We start from the raw sequence: 19,135 nt of genomic DNA, 5'->3' as shown, positions 1-19,135 counted from the left end.
TACCTTCCACCCTCAAGTAAGCCCCAGTGTGTATTATTCCCTTGTCTGTGTCCATGTGTACTCAAGGTGTAGCTCCCCCTTATTTAAGTGAGAACATGTGGCATTTGGAAATCATTTTTAAAGATCTCAGATGTGGTATGAAACCATGTTTAAATTCTTATCACTTTATCTATATTACGTTAAGAATAACCATATTTTTTCCAGCAGGAAAACTAGGAACCCTTTCTAGCTTATCTTGAATTGTGATAATTTGTTTAGAATATGGTTTAGAGACTGTGTTAGTAATGGAATCATCCTATCCGCAATTAAGACAAAATCTTGTTTCCATTGTTGATACAGGTTCTCAAAATACTAGTTTTGTTGTCTTCTTAAGATGGCTTTGTAAAGATGATCCATTCTTTTATTGTTGACTAGAATTTATATGAGACTTTTTCTTCCACAGATATGGTCCTTGACCCTGATTTTCTATTATTTGAAGTATAGCAGTCAAAAGAGTTTTATAAATAGTACCAACTGACAGTGATACCTCCTTAGTTTGGTATCTAGTAGTGACGTTTTTGTTAAAGGACCCATATATTCTGATGAGTTCTCTTTTTATAGAAAAGTTCAAATGAGGTATTTTTTCTTTTTTTTTCTGAAGGCTTTAGTAAAACATTAAATTCTGAGATTTTATAGTATTTACATGAAATCGAAGAAATCTCGAAATGGGCTTCCTGTTAACATATACTACTTGGATTATGATAGGTAATGTGAGGTATTTTAAAATCAAAACCAGTTTTTTTTTTTAATGGTATCCACTACCATACATATTTAACAATACAGAGATTTTTCAACTCATTCCTGACTCTTCTCTGGATTTTTCAGCATGGGCATGCTTGTCTTTTTTTTTTTTTCCTCGCCTTTGTACAAATGTTGTTCCTGTTAAAAGTCACCATATACTCTAAATTGTTGCCTATCAGTGGGTAATAAAATGAGTCAGAATGCTTCAGTCTTAGAGTGGGAATTATCTTACACTTTTCGTTGCCTGGTGAGATCCTTAATATTACTTGTAAGCAAATGCCCTGTCTCAAGATTTAAGAAGGGTCTAATTTGGTAATAGAAGAAAGGGACCTAGTTTCATAAATATCTTCCCAGACTTAAAATTGTTGATTATAAACTGGATTATATTTTACTTAGTGTTTTCTTAAAACCTTACACTTTTCTTAAGGTACCTCTTTAAAAAAAAAAAGTTTAGAGAGAACTTTTAGTTAGAAAGATGTGCAAAGTGTGTCTATCTCTTTCTTTTACCTCAATGTACTACTCTTTGGAAGCAAATGATTTAAAGAACAAATTAGCTATTTGTAAGATGATATGTAAATTTATTGCTAATAGCAAAAAAATTGGTAACAAGCCAACTGTTCAACAATAGAGAAATGCTTACATAAATTATAATACTGTATAATTTCTATTACGTGTGTATTCCTACATATATGTTCTTTTATCCATCAATCATCTTTTTATTAAAGCATATCAGTGTAAATGGTAGGCATCTGTGCAGCTTCTCCAAATATGCTAATATGCATATCATTATCTAAGTTCACTATTTGTGTAAAGATTTATCTTTTAGTGTGAAATCTGCAAATCTTAAGTGTACATTCACTGAGTTTTGACAAATGCAGATACCTGTGTAACTCAAATTATGACTTTCCTTATAGAAACTTCAGAAAGTTCCCTCATACCCCTTATCTCAATCCTGTCACTATCCCTTTTCCCTCAGGCAGCCACCGTTCTGACATTTTTTCCACTCTAGAATAAGAGTTGCCTGTTTTAGAATTTCATATAAATGCAGTTCGTACGATATTTACTCCTTCTGTAAGACTTACTTTGCTCAGCCTAATGTTTTTGATTTTGTAACATGTATCAGTAGTTCCTTTTTAGTGCTGAGTAGATTTCATTATATGAATATTCTGCAGTTTGTGTATCCCTTCCTCAGTTGATAGACCCTTAAGCTGATTTCAGTTTTGGCTGTTATGAATAAAGCTGCAATGAACATTCTTATGAAATCCTTTTTGTGGACATGGATTTTCTTTCTCTTGGGCAAATACCTAGTATTAGAATCTCTTGGTCTTAGGGTAGGTAAATATCCAGTTTTATAAGAAACTGCCAACACCTTTTTTTCCCAAAGTATATGTACCATTTTACATTCCCATCAACAATTTTTGATGGTTGTTGTTTGATTTTGCTCTTGTTGCCCAGGCTGGCGTACAACGGTGTGATCTCGGCTCACTGCAACCTATTCTCCTGCCTCAGCCTCCCGAGTAGCTTAGATTACAGGCACCCACCGCCACACCCAGCTAATTTTTGTATTTTTATTAGATACGGGGTTTCACCATGTTGACAAGGCTGGTCACGAACTCCTTACCTCAGGTGATCCATCCACCTCAGCCTCCCAAAGTGCTAGGATGACAGGTGTGAGCCACCTCGCCTGGCCTTATATATCTTTTATGAAGTTTTGTCCTTTTTTTTTTTTTTTTTACTGGACACACTTCAGTTTTATTGGGTTATCTTTTATTATTGAGTTTAAGAGTACTTTATATGTTATGCATACTAGTGCTTTGTGGGATAAATATGCTAATATTTCCTCCCAGGCTATGGATTACTGATTAATTTTCTTAATGAGAGTCATTTGAACAGAAGTTTTAAATTTAATTTATTTATTTTATGGTTATTGCTTTCTCTGACTTATCACCTGCATAAGAACTTTTATCTGGCCCCAAGTTATAGAAATTTTCATGTGTATCCTATGAAAATCTTTATGATTGTCCGCGCGGTGGCTCATGCCTGTAATCCCAATACTCTGGGAGGCCGAGAGGGGCGGATTAGGAGGTCGGGAGATGGAGACCATCCTGGCTAACATGGTGAAACCCCGTCTCTGCTAAAAATACAAAAATAATTTAGCTGGGCGTGGTGGCGGGCGCCTGTAGTCCCAGCTGCTCGGGAGGCTGAGGCAGGAGAATGGCGTGAACCCGGGAGGTGGAGCTTGCAGTGAGTGGAGATCGCTCCAGTGTACTCCAGCCTGGGCCACAGAGCGAGACTCCGTCTCAAAAAAAAAAAAAAAAAAGAGAAAATCTTTATGATTTTAGCTACATTGTATCACATGTGACTATATCCACTTCAGTATTCTTATGCTGTGCGTGGTAGTTTTCTGTTCATTTACTTTCAGTCTGTCTTTGTATTTAAAGTGTGTCTATTATAGACAGTATATATCTGAGTGTTGCTTTTTAAGACATTCTGACAATCTGTTTTAATCTACCTCATTAACTAATATTGATACTTCCAATTCAATCTAAGAACTATAGGGTTTTTATTTACCTTTTATATGTTGTATCTGGCCATCATTTCTTCCATACTTGAGAACTTTTGGTTCTCAAGGACCTGCTAAGAGCTGTTAATGTTGAAGGTCTGATGAGAATGGGAGTTTCCCTTAGCCTTTTTTTTTTTTCCTAGATAGGCAAAGGATTTTTTTTTTCCCTTTTCCATTAAAGACCAGATATTCTACTACGTATGTCTTGGTGTTCGTTTCTCTAGATATATTTTCTCAGGTATGTGGTATGCCTTTTCTTTACATAGTTTCAGATATTTTATTTCAGAAAAGTTCTCAAATTATACTTTTTATTATTCATTCTTTTCTTTTTATGTATATTGAAACTTTGCCTCTCTTCTAAATTTGTTACTTGCTCCATTTCTTTAATGTGGTAAGATATATGTAAAATTTACCATTTTAACCATTTTAAGTGTACAATTTAGTGGCATTAAGTTCATTCGCCATGTTATGCAGCCATCACCATTGTCCATTTCCAGAACATTTTTTGTCATCTTAAATAAGCTCTTGTACCCATTAAACTATAACTGTCTGTCTGTCCCCAACCCCTGATAACTGTCACTTTCTTTTGAATCCTTTTAAAAACAAAATCTTCTTTTTTTATTAACTTTTTTTCTCCTTTCATCTTCTATTTTTCTTAAGGCAGGAGTTGGAAACTTTCTATAAATGGCCAGATAGTAAATATTTTAGGCTTTGTATCTATATGGTCCCTCTCACAGCTACTCAGTTTTGCTTTTATACTGTGAAAGTATCCAGAGACTATATGTAAATGAATGAGTGTGATTGTGTTCCAGTAAAATTTTATTTATGAGAATAGGTGATGGGCCAGATTTGGTGTATGGCTTGTAGTTTGCTGACGTCTGTTATAAGGTATCATCTGTGGCATTTTTTTCCATTTTGTATTCTTTCTTGTTTAGTCTTTTCTTCTTGAAATTATTTTTTCTTTTATTTTGAATTATTTTCTGAACTCTGTCCTTTTATTTCTAACTCAGGCGTATGCTATACTTTCATGTCTTGCGTATCATTCTCATATTCTCTTTTAGCTAGTGTTAAAATAATTGATTATAATTTTGTCTGTTGGCTGGGCGCGGTGGCTCAAGCCTGTAATCCCAGCACTTTGGGAGGCCGAGACGGGTGGATCACAAGGTCAGGAGATCGAGACCATCCTGGCTAACACGGTGAAACCCCGTCTCTACTAAAAAATACAAAAAAACTAGCCGGGCGTAGTGGCGGGTGCCTGTAGTCCCAGCTACTTGGGAGGCTGAGGCAGGAGAATGGCGTGAACCCGGGAGGCGGAGCTTGCAGTGAGCTGAGATCCGGCCATTGCACTCCAGCCTGGGCGGCAGAGCGAGACTCCGTCTCAAAAAAATAAAAAAAATAAAAAAAATAAAAAAAAAAAATAATTTTGTCTGTTTTGTGGGCATTTTTTTTCTATAAGGTATTAATTGTCTATGGGGAAGTTATTCTCCAAATTCTTCTTGTAAGAATTTTGTATGTATTTGACATCAGTTTCTTTCATTGCTCATTTTTACAGAAATTAATTACTAAATAATGTCAAGGATAAAAATAAAGGTCTGAGATAGTTAAGGTAATCCCCCTTGTCCCTTTTTCTTGTGTTGGACATGCTGCTCTGGCCTAGAATAGATCAAGTCTTTCAGTAAGGTCTGCAGGATCATCTTTTACAGTGGTAGCATTTAAATTATGAAACATCATAAATTTATACCTCCGTTTATATAACCTATGAGACATTTTCTCAGGAACCTTAACTGGAGACATTGTGCTAAGGGCATTTTATAGATAAAGTCTCTTCCTGATAATCTATTTAGTCTTTTTGGTAAGTGTAGTCTGGTCACCTGTAAAGCATTCCCTACCCCACCAATGAATTGAATAGGTTACAGGCCAGGTGTTCTTTCTTGACGTGAAGTGATTCTTTGACAGTTAAGAGGCCAGAGAAATACATCGGGAGGATAGGAGGCATATCATCAAAGGTCGAGTTGTGAGCATAAATATGTTAAAAAAAACCTCAAGCTTAGAATCCAGAAGAAAAGTAATCAAGGAATGTAAATAATTCTGAGAAAATAAATTTTATTTTAATGTTAGGTTTGGTTTTGGAAAGGAATAAACATGAGCTGTGTGATAACATGAGGGGGAAAGCACTATATAGTAGTTTAGTCTTTAATATATTTAACAGCCTCCTTTTGTGTCATAGACAAAGAATCTTTGGGTAGCTTACTATAAAATATTGCAGTAGATGGCTGGGCGTGGTGGCGCACACCTGTAATCCCAGCACTTTGGGAGGCCGGAGGCGGATGGATCATGAGGTCAGGAGATCAAGACCATCCTGGCTAACACGGTGAAACCCTGTCTCTTCTAAAAATACAAAAAAAAAAAATTAGCCGGGCGTGGTGGCAGTGCCTGTAGTCCTAGTTACTTGTGGGAGTAGCTGAGGCAGGAGAGTGGCCTGAACCCAGGAGGCGGAGCTTGCAGTGAGCCGAGATCGCGCCACTGCATTCCAGTCTGGGCGACAGAGTGAGACTCCGTCTCAAAAAAAAAAAAAATTGCAGTAGATAAAAATTGAAGGGGCAGTGCTTCTTAAATTTTTATTTTTCCCCATGTCATTGTCCTTGAAGCTACTTTGGCTTATGTTTATTCTTCTGATAGCTAAGTTTTGGTTTAACCCTGCTCTTAAGGCACCTAATACCATGCATCATTAATAGATATTTATAGTAAGAATTGAGTAGGATTAGTTAAGGTAAGATGAGTTGGAGTCTGAGGGTTAGGTGAAAACTCCCTTTATGGGGCTTAGTAAAACAAATGAAACATACACGAGAAAGAAACATTCAGAAATGAACTTTTAGTTTATTGGTGAATAAAAAGCATTATATCTGTAAGAAAAATTGAGTAGGGTGGGTTTCCTAGGGATTTCTACTAAAGTCTGGGAGCTCAGGATAACTCTGGGGCTCATTAAAAAAAAATCACTTTGATTTCAAGTAATTGAAGAAAGTTTTAGGTGTTTTGTTTTTGTCTGCCCATTGTTTTTCTTTTAAGGCTTCATCAGATGTTTAAGTTTGCTTTCCCCACAGCTAGTTACTGAGTTCTTTTCTCGAAACTTGTTTTGCCAGTTTGTTCAGGTATCTTTATAGAATTAAAGCAGTGTGAGCTTAAACTTTTTTTTTTTAAGCTGTTTTTTGGAGTGTGTCAGCTCCCCATTCAATTTAGACAAGTTATTTATTTATTCATGTATTTTGGTTTTGGAAAAGGGAAAATAACGTGATGTAAAATTTTTTCTCTATCTCTTTTGCGTTTTCAGTATAAACTAAACTGCTGGTAGGTGGCAGATGTTTGGGCTTGTATATTTTTTCTTCTGTGGTAGATTTTCTTTTAAAGTGAAGAAGTGTTTGGTAGTTAGCAGATGATTTCCATGAACTACAAGTCCAAACTGAACAAAATTTGTTTTGAATTTACTGATTGACTCAAGAAACCTTAAAACTGTAGCCTCTGTGTCATTAGTTCAAAAATAAACTAAACCAGCTGGGCGCGGTGGCTCACACCTGTAATCCCAGCACATTGGGAGGCCAAGGCGGGTGGCTCACAAGGTTGGGAGATCGAGACCATCCTGGCTAGGACGGTGAAACCTGGCCTCTACCAAAAATACAAAAAAAAATCAGCCGGACGTTGTGGCGGGCGCCTGTAGTCCCAGCTGCTGGGGAGGCTGAGGCGGGAGAATGGAGTGAACTCGGGAGGCGGAGCTTACAGTGAGCCGAGATCGTGCCACTGCACTCCAGCCTGGGCGACAGTGAGACTCCGTCTCAAAATAAATAAATAAATAAAATAAAATAAAAGAAAAGAAAGTAAAAATAAACTAAACCTCCTGATGCCTTGTTAAAGTGTGTGTATACACACTTTTTTGTGTCTACATATATATAACATTATATATGTCAAATTATATATAGTTGACATATATATTATATATATAATAAGAAGACATTGAAAAGTTCTCATGCCCTCATTCTGATAAACCATTTTGACATTCTCATCAGTCCTGTTAATAAGATGTACAGGTCTCCTTTTCCAAATGCTTGGGCTATTCTCATGTTGACTGGAAATTTGGTATTTTTGAAAGAAATTACATAGAATTACACTTAATGAATACATCTTAACTATTTTTTTCTAATGTCTTTAGGTGCCAGCTTATGTTTTTCTTCTTTGTTCTTTTTTTTTTTTTGAGATGGAGTCTTGCTCTGTTGCCCAGGCTGGAGTACAGTGGCGTGATCTGGGCTCACTGCAAGCTCCTGCCTCAGCCTCCCGAGTAGCTGGGACTACAGGTGCCCGTCACCACGCCCGACTAATTTTTTTGTACTTTTAGTAGACACGGGGTTTCACCATGTTAGCCAGGATGGTCTCCATCTCCTGACCTCATGTCCGCCCGTCTCGGCCTCCCAACGTGCTGGGATTACAGGCCTGAGCCACCGCGCCTGGCCGGGAAAATATTCTTATTTGGAAAAAGAAAACTTTTTGGATAAATTTTTGAAACTTTGAAGAAGCTATCAAACGTTGTCTGCCTGCTCCTTCTCCCCAGCCCCAAAATACACAAACTTAACAATAGAAAAATGTAACTGTTATCCTATGTTAATTTTATGAAAGCAGATAAATATGGGGTATATAATAAGAGAACTTCATTATTTAATTCAATGAATTGCTTGTTTTAGGTGCTCTGTAAGTATTTGAACAAGTAAACTTTTTGAGTTTACACTTCTGATTTCTGATCTTCTGACATTCTTAAGTACATAAATAATAATCCTTGTATATTAGTCCAGTCTTTTGTCATCAGAGTCCAAGGTCACATAACTAGCTTTTAAGTAATGGTGCCAGATTTAACCCAATCTGGTTGTCCTAAAATTAGTTGGTCTGTGCTACTCAAATGGAAAGTTGGTAGCAATGAGAAATAAAGTCTGTATTTTGTGTCATTTTGTAATTTGGCGATTTTTATTGCTTTCTCAAGTTGGTTTTCTGATGATAAAAGTTAATTTTACAAATTTTGTAAAGTACATTAAAAAGTAGTCCATCATCTTCCTACCCCAAGGCAGCTACTAGTGATTTTGACATATTCCCTCCAGTCCTTCTCTTAGGCATTTAAAGTAAAACTTTTTTGCAAGTATGGTATTGGAACATTTGCAGTTACTAGAATGTTGGGACTATCTGATCTTTTGTTCAATTAATTGTTTTTGTAAACATAAAAAGTCTGATTGGAAGTAATCTTTGAAGAGCCTCATAACTGAATGGAAGAAAGAAGGATATTTTGGCAACTACTTTTTTTTTTTTTTTTTTTTGAGTTGGAGTCTCACACTGTCTCCCAGGCTGGAGTGCAGTGGCGTGATCTCGGCTCACTGCAAGCTCCGCCTCCCGAGTTCACGCCATTCTCCCGCCTCAGCCTCCCGAGTAGCTGGGACTACAGGCGCCCGCCACCGCGCCTGGCTAATTTTATTTGTGTTTTTAGTAGAGACGGGGTTTCACCGTGTTAGCCGGGATGGTCTCGTTCTCCTGATCTTGTGATCTGCCTGCCTCGGCCTCCCAAAGTGCTGGGATTACAGGCTTGAGCCCCCGCGCCAGGCCAGCAACTATTTTCTTTAAAATACTATCTAGACTTGTTAGAAAATCTTGTAGATAAATTTTGCTGTGTGTTTTGGACTCATGGAAGAAGTTAAAAATTTTTTGAACAGTAAGTGAAACATATTGGAGTCACAACAGTTTGAAAGTATGTAATGCCACTGAACTCTACTTTTAAAAATGGTTACGATGGCCGGGCACGGTGGCTCACGCCTGTAATCCCAGCACTTTGGGAGGCTGAGGCGGGTGGATCACGAGATCAGGAGATCGAGACCATCCCGGCTAACACGGTGAAACCCCATCTCTACTAAAAATACAAAAAACTAGTCAGGTGTGATGGCGGGCGCCTGTAGTCCCAGATAACTCGGGAGGCTGAGGCAGGAGAATGGCGTGAACCCAGGAGGCGGAGCTTGCAGTGAGCCGAGATCGCGCCACTGCACTCTAGCCTCCACAACAGAGCAAGACTCCGTCTCAAAAAATAAAAAAAAAATAAAAAAAAAATGGTTATGATGGCAAATTTTATATTATGTATATTTTACCACATTTAAGTGAAAAAAATGGGGGTATCTTAGTGGACGTTTTAGTCTCTCTCTTGTCCTGGAGAGTTTCTTAATATTACCAACACGAAATATGGAAAATAGTACATTTAATAGACCGAATCTCAGCAATTATGTTGAGGACACTGTTTTCATCTTAGCTGTTGATTCACATTTTTTGAGAGTGACTGTAGACATTCTCTGGAAGTATGAAACTCAGCATTAATGAAGCGTTTGTGGAAATTCAAGCAAGCTGCATGCAGCTTGTTTAATTAACAGTCACTGGGGCAATTCCATGGTGTATTTTTCCCCCTTGGTTTGTTTCTCAGGGATCTGGCTTGAGCTCTAAGGTTTTAGAGTAGTTCAGTAACAGCTTGAGAAATACGAGCAAGATTATGAGAATGGAATATTTCCTGCCCTTAAGAAAGCTTATAGTAAAAATGCAGTGTTTCTCAAACTTTTTGGCCTTAGCGCTCTTTTACATTCTTAAAAATAATCGAAGTAACTTTTGTTTATGTGGGATGTGTCTATGGAGACTTACCATATTAAAAATTTAAAACCAATATAATACTAGAAATTTAAAAAATAAAATGGTAAACTCCATTATATGTAAATATATGTGTAAACATCATTCTTAGTGAAAAAAAAATATTTTCTAAAGCAAATAATGAGAAGAGGCATTATTTTACACTTTGCAAGTCCCTTTAATGTCTGACTTAATAGGAGATAGCTAATTCTCATCTGCTTCTACCTGCCAATCGTGGTATATTGTTTGGGTTAGAGTATATGAAGAAAATCCTGCTTCAAACAGAAAATGCTGTTGGAAAAGGAAGAAATATTTTAATAACATTGTCAGATAATTTTGCATTTTTTCTTTTTGATTCTACACCCACACTTGATAAGTAGTAGTTTCCTAAGGGGTAGGTGCAATGTAGAATCTGAAGCCAAATCAGTGAATTTTTTTATACTTCTGCTATGTTAGAATTCATTGTTAGAATCCAGTAATAGGTATACCTGTGCTTGATCATTTAGAAAATACTGGTTCTTGAAGCTATGCAGATATTCCAACTGTGGACACATTTTTACTTTGTAATAAAAATAATAAGCATAATTGTTAATATTACCACCAATCTCATCAGAAAAGTATTTTAGAATTGGGAAACTGTTCAGCTTATAGTGACAGTTGCAAGTGTTACAGAATTCTAATATTTTCTTGAAAGCTCAGATTTTATCATTGGGAACAAATACCATTTGGTTTCCTAAAATATTCTAATAATTCCTGTCATCACACCCTGGACAACATCAGCTATTACCATAGTTTCTTAGTGGGGACATAGCTCCATAGCATGTACAAATCTTAAGTGCATATGGAGTTGAGTTTTTACAAAGTGAATACACCTGGGTAACTAGCGCCCTGCTCAAGAATCAGAACATTATCTGCAATCCATAAGCTCCTGTCGTATGTCTTTTGAGTCATTACCCCTCTACCACTCAGATTTTTGTCTGTTTTGAACTTGTGATAAATGATACTATATAGTCAGTACTATTTTGTGGGAGATTCATCTATCTTATGTAGTTGTTGTTTGTTCATTTCCATTGTTTATAGAATTCTATTGTGTGACTATACCACTACTTACCCATTCTACTGTTGAGTATTTGGGTGGTTTTTATGTGTGTTCTATATGAATAGTGCTTCTATGAATATTTTTGTACATGTCTCTAAACGTCAACATTGAAAACATTTTAGTCGTTTGATAAAACCAATACTTAGTAAATTTGCATTTCTTAGGTCACTGTTTTACTTTTAAAAGACAATTGGCATTTACTTTTTGGCATTGTATCTCTTCCTATTCTTTTTTTCTTTTGCCTTTTGGTGTCTTTGTTATCTGTGCTTTGTTAAAGTCATTGCGAATATTTTCCTGGCTTGTTTTAAAATTTTATGTGTAAGCTTTTGAAATCTATTGCCTTAAAAAGCATTTTTTTTAATCTATAAACTTTTCAAATCTGTTGCCTTAAATTTTTTTTTGTTTGTTTTCTTCTATTGCTTCTTCTATCCTGAAATCATGCAACTGTCCACTTAATTTTGTTATGGTTTCATTTTGACATTTTACACCTTGATCTATTTTAAATTTATTTTGCGATGCATTTAGAGGTAAATATTTTAAAAATTGTTCTTTTCTAAGCAGGTGCCAGATTTTTTTTGAACCATTTATTGAATAATAAATACAGGCTGGGTGTGATGGCTCACTTGTAATCCAGCACTTTGGGAGTCCAAGGTGGGAGGTTCACTTGAGCCCAGGAGTTTGAGACCACCCTGGGCAATAAAGCGAGATCCCCGTATCTACAAAAAAAAATTAAAAAGCTAGCCGGATGTTGTGCTGTACCCCTACTGACTGTAATGGGGATAGCACCAGGTTCAAGAGGCCAAAAAAGAGACCCTGAGCCAATGAATGAAACATAATGTGTCCTGGAGGCTAAAATACAGGGGAGAGATTCCAGTGGCAGCGGGCTGGGCAGAACCACCAGTCCATTGCTGGTGTGGTGGACAGAAATACCACATGGCCCACTGGCATTAGGATTGGTAGAATAACCAACTGCTTGCAAAAAGCATGCAGTTAATATAGTATTTTCACTTAACAGCCTCCCCCAACAACCTCCACCTGGCAACCTTTAACCCAAAACGAAGGGCCTCAATCCTCGGTATGGCCCATGTTCCATTCCACAGGATGGACTTGGAGCTCAGATATCCCTTGTAGATAAGGAATGGATCTCCAGGTTGACCACTCTTGGATTCCCTAGCTTGGAACTGTGACCACACATTCAGGTGCATCTGCCATACAGTGTCATTCTCAGGGTATGCTCAGGTCAGGTCATTGCTGTCAGATGCATCTACCGTATACCCAGTGTGGTGGCACGCCTGTAGCCCCAGCTACTAGGGAGGCTGAGGTGGGAGGATCACTTGAGCACTGGAAGTCAAGGTTGCAGTGAGCTATGATCATGCCACTGCACTCCAGCCTGGGCAATAGAGCAAGACCCTGTCTCTTAAATAAATAAATACAAATCAACCATTAAAATAGAGGTAGATTTTCTTTTTAAAAAATTATATTCAGGGACATTTTGCTGCATTTTCGTTTGATGTCTAGTTACTGTGATTCATTCATTGTCCTATGGTTAACCTTTGCCTCCCTACTGTGGCCTTCAGAGTAATCTCTACAACAAATTCTATGTTGAATTTAAGGAAGCTAGACCAAAAACTATCCGCAGAATTTCGAGAATCCTTGTAGCCTTTTTTTCCCTTTTGGCTGCCAAGATTGATGTATATATAGGTATCTATCTATACTTAGCAGTTTTCTTAACCTGTATCTAAGTTCATATAGCAGAAATTTGAATTATGTCACTTTGGTAATGGTCTTAGTCTTCATGCTGACATACGTAAAATAAAGGACTTGTAGTTTGGATATACTGTGTTGGTTTTGAGGGATGATCTACTTCTCTTCATGATTTCTGTGGCGGAAAGTTAGTTGATTCCAGTTTGGCCTTTTTTTTTTTTGCGACGGAGTCTCGCTCTGTCGCCCAGGCTGGAGTGCAGTGGCGCAGTCTCGGCTCACTGTGAGCTCTGCCTCCTGGGTTCACGACATTCTCCTGCCTCAACCTCCCGAGTAGCTGGGACTACAGGCGCCTACCACCACACCCGGCTATTTTTTTACATTTTTAGCAGAGACAGGGTTTCACCGTGTTAGCCAGGATGGTCTCAATCTCCCGACCTTGTGATCCGCCCACCTTGGCCTCCCAAAGTGCTGGGATTACAGGCATGAGCCATTGCGCCCCACGATTCCATGTTGTTGCCATTTTTAGTCTCTTATTTCTTTCTCTCTGTTTGAACCATTCTGAACTTTTTTAGGTATTTGAATATGAAGAGTTTCTCACCTCTTGATTTACTGTGCCTTACTCTCTTTGGAACATTTATCCCTATCCTTTTGTCTGGTAAATTGCTTATTCCTCAGATCTTAGCTCAAAATATCACTTTATTAGGGAAGCTCTCTATTCCAGACTTGGTTTTCTTTGTAACCCTATATTGTAATTATTTGTTAGGGTGATTATTAGTCAGTGTTAAGTCTTGAGAGAGGATAGATTTGTACTGAGTTAATTCATGATATATAGACATATGCTCACACATACTTACTGAACTCGTTTTTGTCATGAATATGCTTACTACTGAACTCGTTTTTGTCATGAATATTTTTAACCAGGATCTTTCTGTGTTCACTTTAGAGATTTTGCATATCTGAGATTATTTTAATTTCACTTTTACATGGAAATAAAGTTAGCCATATATGAAATTAAGTATCAAAATATCTTTTCTCATAGTTAAGGTTGACTTCAGTCAACTGATTCTTTGTTTTTTGTTTTTAGCGGATTCGTTTTCTTTCAGAAAGACTATAGCCTTTGTTGTTGTTAGACTTTGCTACAAACTGTCCATGCTGTTTGGCACTCCATGACTATATTAATCTGAACTTTTACTTCTTCCTTTGATTAGCGGAAGTCTTGTAATTATTTCTATAATATTTCCTCTCTTCCCATCCGCTGTCTCTCTTATGTTTTCTCTCAGGGAGTTGTCTTCTGTTTCATGTCACAAGTCTTTCCCTAACTCCTAGTTTTGGGACTATCACTGTAGCAGATACATTTTCTCCATGAAATACAGTAAAAGAGAAAACTTTAAAGAACTTTAGAAGATAGACCTGTACAAGAAAGTGAGTAGAATTAGAAGGTCATGTTGAGATGGGGCTGTTGTGCTATATACCCCTCTATAATTTTGAGGCTGCCTTCTGCACATCAGCCAAAATACAGGTGTCATTCAGAGTTTTAATTTAGCAAAATTGTGAATTACCGTGTTTAGTGGGCTTTAGAGATACTCATAAGTGTCTGAACTGCTAGTGTTCAACTAGTGAATGGCAAGTCTGTTGGCCAGGAAAAACCTTTTTTCAAAACTCATAGCTATTGCATAAATATGTCATAGCTGAATTTTGTTTCATTGAAAGCAATATTTTCATTGTTAAGAATTTTTGTTTTGCTTTTTATTTTGGATGAAAGTGGATTGATAATACTTAAGATACGGAAAGTAATATTTATATTATATATATATAGCAAGCCATTCTCATATTTTAGATTCTAGTTTTTCCTAATGTTTCTAAAGATAATGGTGAACAAGTCACATTTGTCACCAGGTGCCTTTTTATCTTTCCCAACTCAGCTTCTCTGATATCATTTATGTCAGATATTAAAAGAAAAACCTTAGTCAAATTAAATTTAACAGTTTAATTGAGCAAAGAATGATTCATGAATCAAGCAACCTCCAGAGCCAGAATAGGTTCAGAGTAATTCCAGGGCTGCCACATGGTCAGGTAACAATTACGGATAGAAAAGGTAAGTGATGTACAGAAGACAAAAGTAAGGTATAGAAGGAGCTTGATTGCTTACAGCTTATTGTTTGCCTTATTTGAACACAGTTTGAACATTTAGCTGCCTTTATCTGAATCTTCGTGATTGGTACAAGAGTAGGTTACATTCAGTTTGCATATCCAGTTAGATGTATGTATGAAGAAACCTTTAGGCCTAACGTAAAATATGTAAGGAGGCAACCTGAGGCCAAATTAAATTTAATTTAGGAAAATAGATATATATGAGAGAATTCCATGAGTTATTTTTCTAGACAACCCCAAAGTTAGTTTACAGTTACTTTATCTTTTGGGTGTAATGGGATATTTTTACACTTAAAAAGCATGGGAGATGTAATATAAATATTCTCATTTGGTATATAAGTGTAGGTTAAAAGATTAATAGTTTAAGTGATATACAGTGGTTGTAGTTTTGCTGATAGTCCAATTAGGGGGAAAATGACTTTAAGATGTGATTTTGCTGCCATAGATAAAAACATCAGTTTAAAATACTCCAAACACCTTAGATTTTTCTCTTTTATTCAATTTCAGAAGTCATAGTTGTCAGTTATATGATTTAATATTGGCCATCGTTGTTCCGTGGAAGCTTTAATTTTAGGCAGGTTTAAAATGCTGAACATAAGGGAATGAGGAATAGATACTAGTGACCTTAAATTTGATATTGAAATATTTTTGAGAGGCCTTAATCACCTCTTTACTATTAGAATAAGGAAAATTGTTAAGTATATTGGGATTTGACTGTGTGTTAGGAATTTGTGTTTCCTCACTGCCAGCACACCACATAGTATATTTTTAAATTGCTTTGAATATGTAATATAATGTCATTATTTCTCATGAACTGTTTGGGGGAAAGAATGTGCTGAAATTTACACATTATATTACTTGATGAAGTCGTTGGGGAAAAGGAGTTCATCAGGGTACTTCTTGTTGCTACCTGCTTTGCCTGACCCTTCCTCAACTGGCGCCTCTAAAAATAGAGTTGCTTAAGCTAGAAACCTGAGAGCCAGTCATCTTTGCTTTAAAACCTATCCGTTTCTTTCTTCTTTGACCTAGCTATACTTTCACTCTTTTTTTCTAACCCACTATCAATTCTTGCCCAGACTACTGCAGAATTTTTCTTGACTAGTCCCTCTGATTTTGCTCTTCACTTCAGTCTATATTTCACATAGCTGACAGATGATCCTTTTAAGATTTAAATAGAATCAAGTAATTTCCCTAATAAATGGTTTCCCATGTACTTCTAATGAAATCCAATCTTCTTACCCTTGACTTACAAAGCTGTTACAAATACTGTTGGTTATGTACCCCAAATTTATTTTCTTCTAATTCTTCACTAACAGATCTTAGATTTCGTTCAAGGCAGTAGTGTGTCTGGCTATAAAAGACTTGATTTTTTAGCCTTTTTTGTTTTTTTGGTAGCTGGACAGATGACAGATTTTTGGCCAGTGAACTATATATGAAAGTATCTGGAGATGCGATTTCTTCCTTAATAATAAAAACGTCAAGAGAGAAAGCTCTCGCCCCCACCCCCCACCCCCAACCCTTTACTCACTCTCCCTTGTCTGAGAACCTAGATATGAGGCACTCTTGTGACTGTGAGGTAACAAGCAAGTGGAGATGCTAAGAATGTCAGAGTGGAAAGATTCTAAGGAGCTCCTAATACCATTGATAAACTGCTATGTGTGCTGGGATTGCCTTTGTCTTGACAAATTGTGTGAGACAAGTGAATCTCTCCTTTTTTGTTTGTTTTTTTGAGACGGAGTCTTACTCTGTCACCCAGGCTGGAGTGCAGTGGAGTGCTCAGCTCACTGCAAGCTCCGCCTCCCGGGTTCACGCCATTCTCCTGCCTCAGCCTCCCGAGTAGCTGGGACTACAGGGGTCCGCCACCACGCCCGGCTAATTTTTTGTATTTTTAGTAGAGACAGGGTTTCAGCGTGTTAGCCAGGATGGTCTTGATCTTCTGACCTCGTGATCCGCCTGCCTCGGCCTCCCAAAGTGCTGGGATTACAGGCGTGAGCCACCGCGCCCAGCCGATAAGTTTTTAAGAGGAACGAGGTGGGTCAACTCTACCCTACTAGATATCTAGACTTATTTTAAAGTTAAACTAACAAATAGACAAACTGACTAACCAAAAAGAAAAGGAAAAATAAAAATTTTAACTCACACCATAGTTAGAAGTTAATTAAATATCTAAATGTGAAAGAATTATAATCTAGATGAAATGTAGGAACAGTATAGGAATCAGAAAGGTTTCCTTAAATTTTATATATAAAGCACAATCCATGTAGGAAAAGATTAATGTTTAGAATATGTAAAGAACGCCTGCGGAATCATAAGAAAAAGACAAATAGTGCAAAGGAAAATGGCCAAGACAATGAACTGACAAGAGGTGAAGTGTGAATACTTAGTAAACATAGGAACAGATGCTTATATCAATTCGCATGGGTTTAACTATGAGTATTTTAAAACTTCAGCTGACTTAAAGCCTAAGGACATTTATTTTACTGCTTGATAAGAAGTGTAGAGGTAGGAAATTCAAGAGTTGGTTTCAGTTCTGTGAACATAGTAAGCATTTTATGCCAGCTTAAAAAAAAAATAATTCTTTTGAATTTTCTAACTGTTGGGAGGAAGGGGGAGAGGAGGAGAAAGGGCACTCTTCCTCCCACACCTTCTGTAGGAGGTGTAGAAGAGAGAAAAATATTTCCAGAAGCTTCTAGATTTTCCCATCTGTCCTCATTGCCAGTGACTGGCAGAGCAGAATGAAATTACCTGATTGGCTTAATTAGGATTCCTTCCCTGGACTGGGGAAGGGCTGGCTTTCTCTTAGTATATTATTTCCTGCCCAATTCCCAAGCAAAATTGAGTCTGAGCAAAATTGAGTCTTTCTGTTGGCCAGTGTATTAGTTCATTCTCACACTGCTATAAAGAACTACCTGAGACTGGGTAATTTATGATATAAATTTTATGAATAAAAGAGTTTTAATTGACTCATAGTTCTGTGGGCTGTACAGGAAACTTGGGTGGGAGGAGGCCTCAGGATATTTACAATAATGGCAGAAAGCAAAGGGGAAGCAAGCATGACTTACCATGGCGGGGCAGGAGAGAGACAGCAGAAAGAGGGAGGTGCCACCCCCCTCCCCTTTTTTTTTTTGAGATGGAGTATCGCTCTCTTGCCTAGGCTGGAGTACAGTGGGGTGATCTCGGCTCACTGCAAGCTCCACCTCCCGGTTGCCACCCACTTTTAAACCTCCGGATGTCATGAGAATTCACTCATGTGACAGCACTAGGGGGATGGTGCTAAACTATTAGAAACCACCCCCATGATCAAATCACCTCCTGCCAGGCCTTCCTGCAATACATGGGGATTCCAATTCAAAATGAGATTTGGATAGGGACACAGAGCCAAACCATATCAGCCAGAAGGATGGCTTATGGTTATCAACCTTCCATTAATATAGATTGAACCATATGATATTGACAATAATAATGTGAATATATGAAATATATTCTAATCACATAGAATATGAAATACATAATATATAAATAACATGAAATGTATCAAATACAAATATATAAACACAAGTGTTTAAAAACACACATTGAAAAGTATATAATAAGCATGATAAAACAAACATTGAATTTATGTAATAGTATCTCTGGGGAAGCAAAGAGGGGACTAGGATTGAGGGAGAGAGTTCAACTGTATTCATATATTTAATTTTCAACAGTAAAAAAGCAAATATCTGAACTGAAAAAAGTAAATAACAATGCATTTTTTTTTTTACCTCTTTGTAAAGCTTATAAATGTGCACAGAATGGCCACAGGATTTTGGTTGAAAATGAAAATTGATAGAGGGCAATTTGGCAACATGGGAAATTTTAAATTTATACCCTTCGATCTAGTACTACTACTTTGAGACATTTATCTTAAATGGATAGGACACATGTACAAGGAAATTTATTTCAACTTTTTTTTTTTTTTAGTAATGGCAGAAATGTTTTTAAAATGTTTTTATAATGGCTGTGTTAGTCCGTTCTTGCATTGCTATAAAGAACTGCCTGAGCCTGGGTCATTTATAAAGAAAAGAGGTTTAATTGACTCACAGTTCTGCAGGCTTGTGCAGGAAGCATGGCTGGGGAGGTCCCAGGAAATTTACAGTCATGGTGAGAGATGA

At 37.1% G+C, this 19,135-nt stretch overlaps 1 protein-coding gene across 2 annotated transcripts in view; it reads left to right on the top strand.

The window, feature by feature from the left end:
- The window catches only part of TNKS (tankyrase), a 229,331-nt gene that overhangs the window by 4,370 nt on the left and 205,826 nt on the right, over nucleotides 1-19,135 (top strand). The window contains exon 1 of one of the 2 annotated variants that reach the window (XM_025393841.1): nucleotides 16,619-17,015. The exons of the other annotated variant lie outside the window; for it this stretch is intronic. The gene's annotated coding sequence lies outside the window, so the exon portion shown is untranslated. Of the gene's footprint in view, nucleotides 1-16,618; nucleotides 17,016-19,135 lie in introns of those variants that run through there. 2 annotated transcript variants of the gene reach the window in all.

This window comes from Theropithecus gelada, chromosome 8 (genome assembly GCF_003255815.1).
Source record: "Theropithecus gelada isolate Dixy chromosome 8, Tgel_1.0, whole genome shotgun sequence".
NCBI lineage: Eukaryota > Metazoa > Chordata > Mammalia > Primates > Cercopithecidae > Theropithecus > Theropithecus gelada.
The sequence above is the reverse complement of the archived record's forward strand: the minus strand, read 5'-3'. Positions and strand labels throughout refer to the sequence as shown.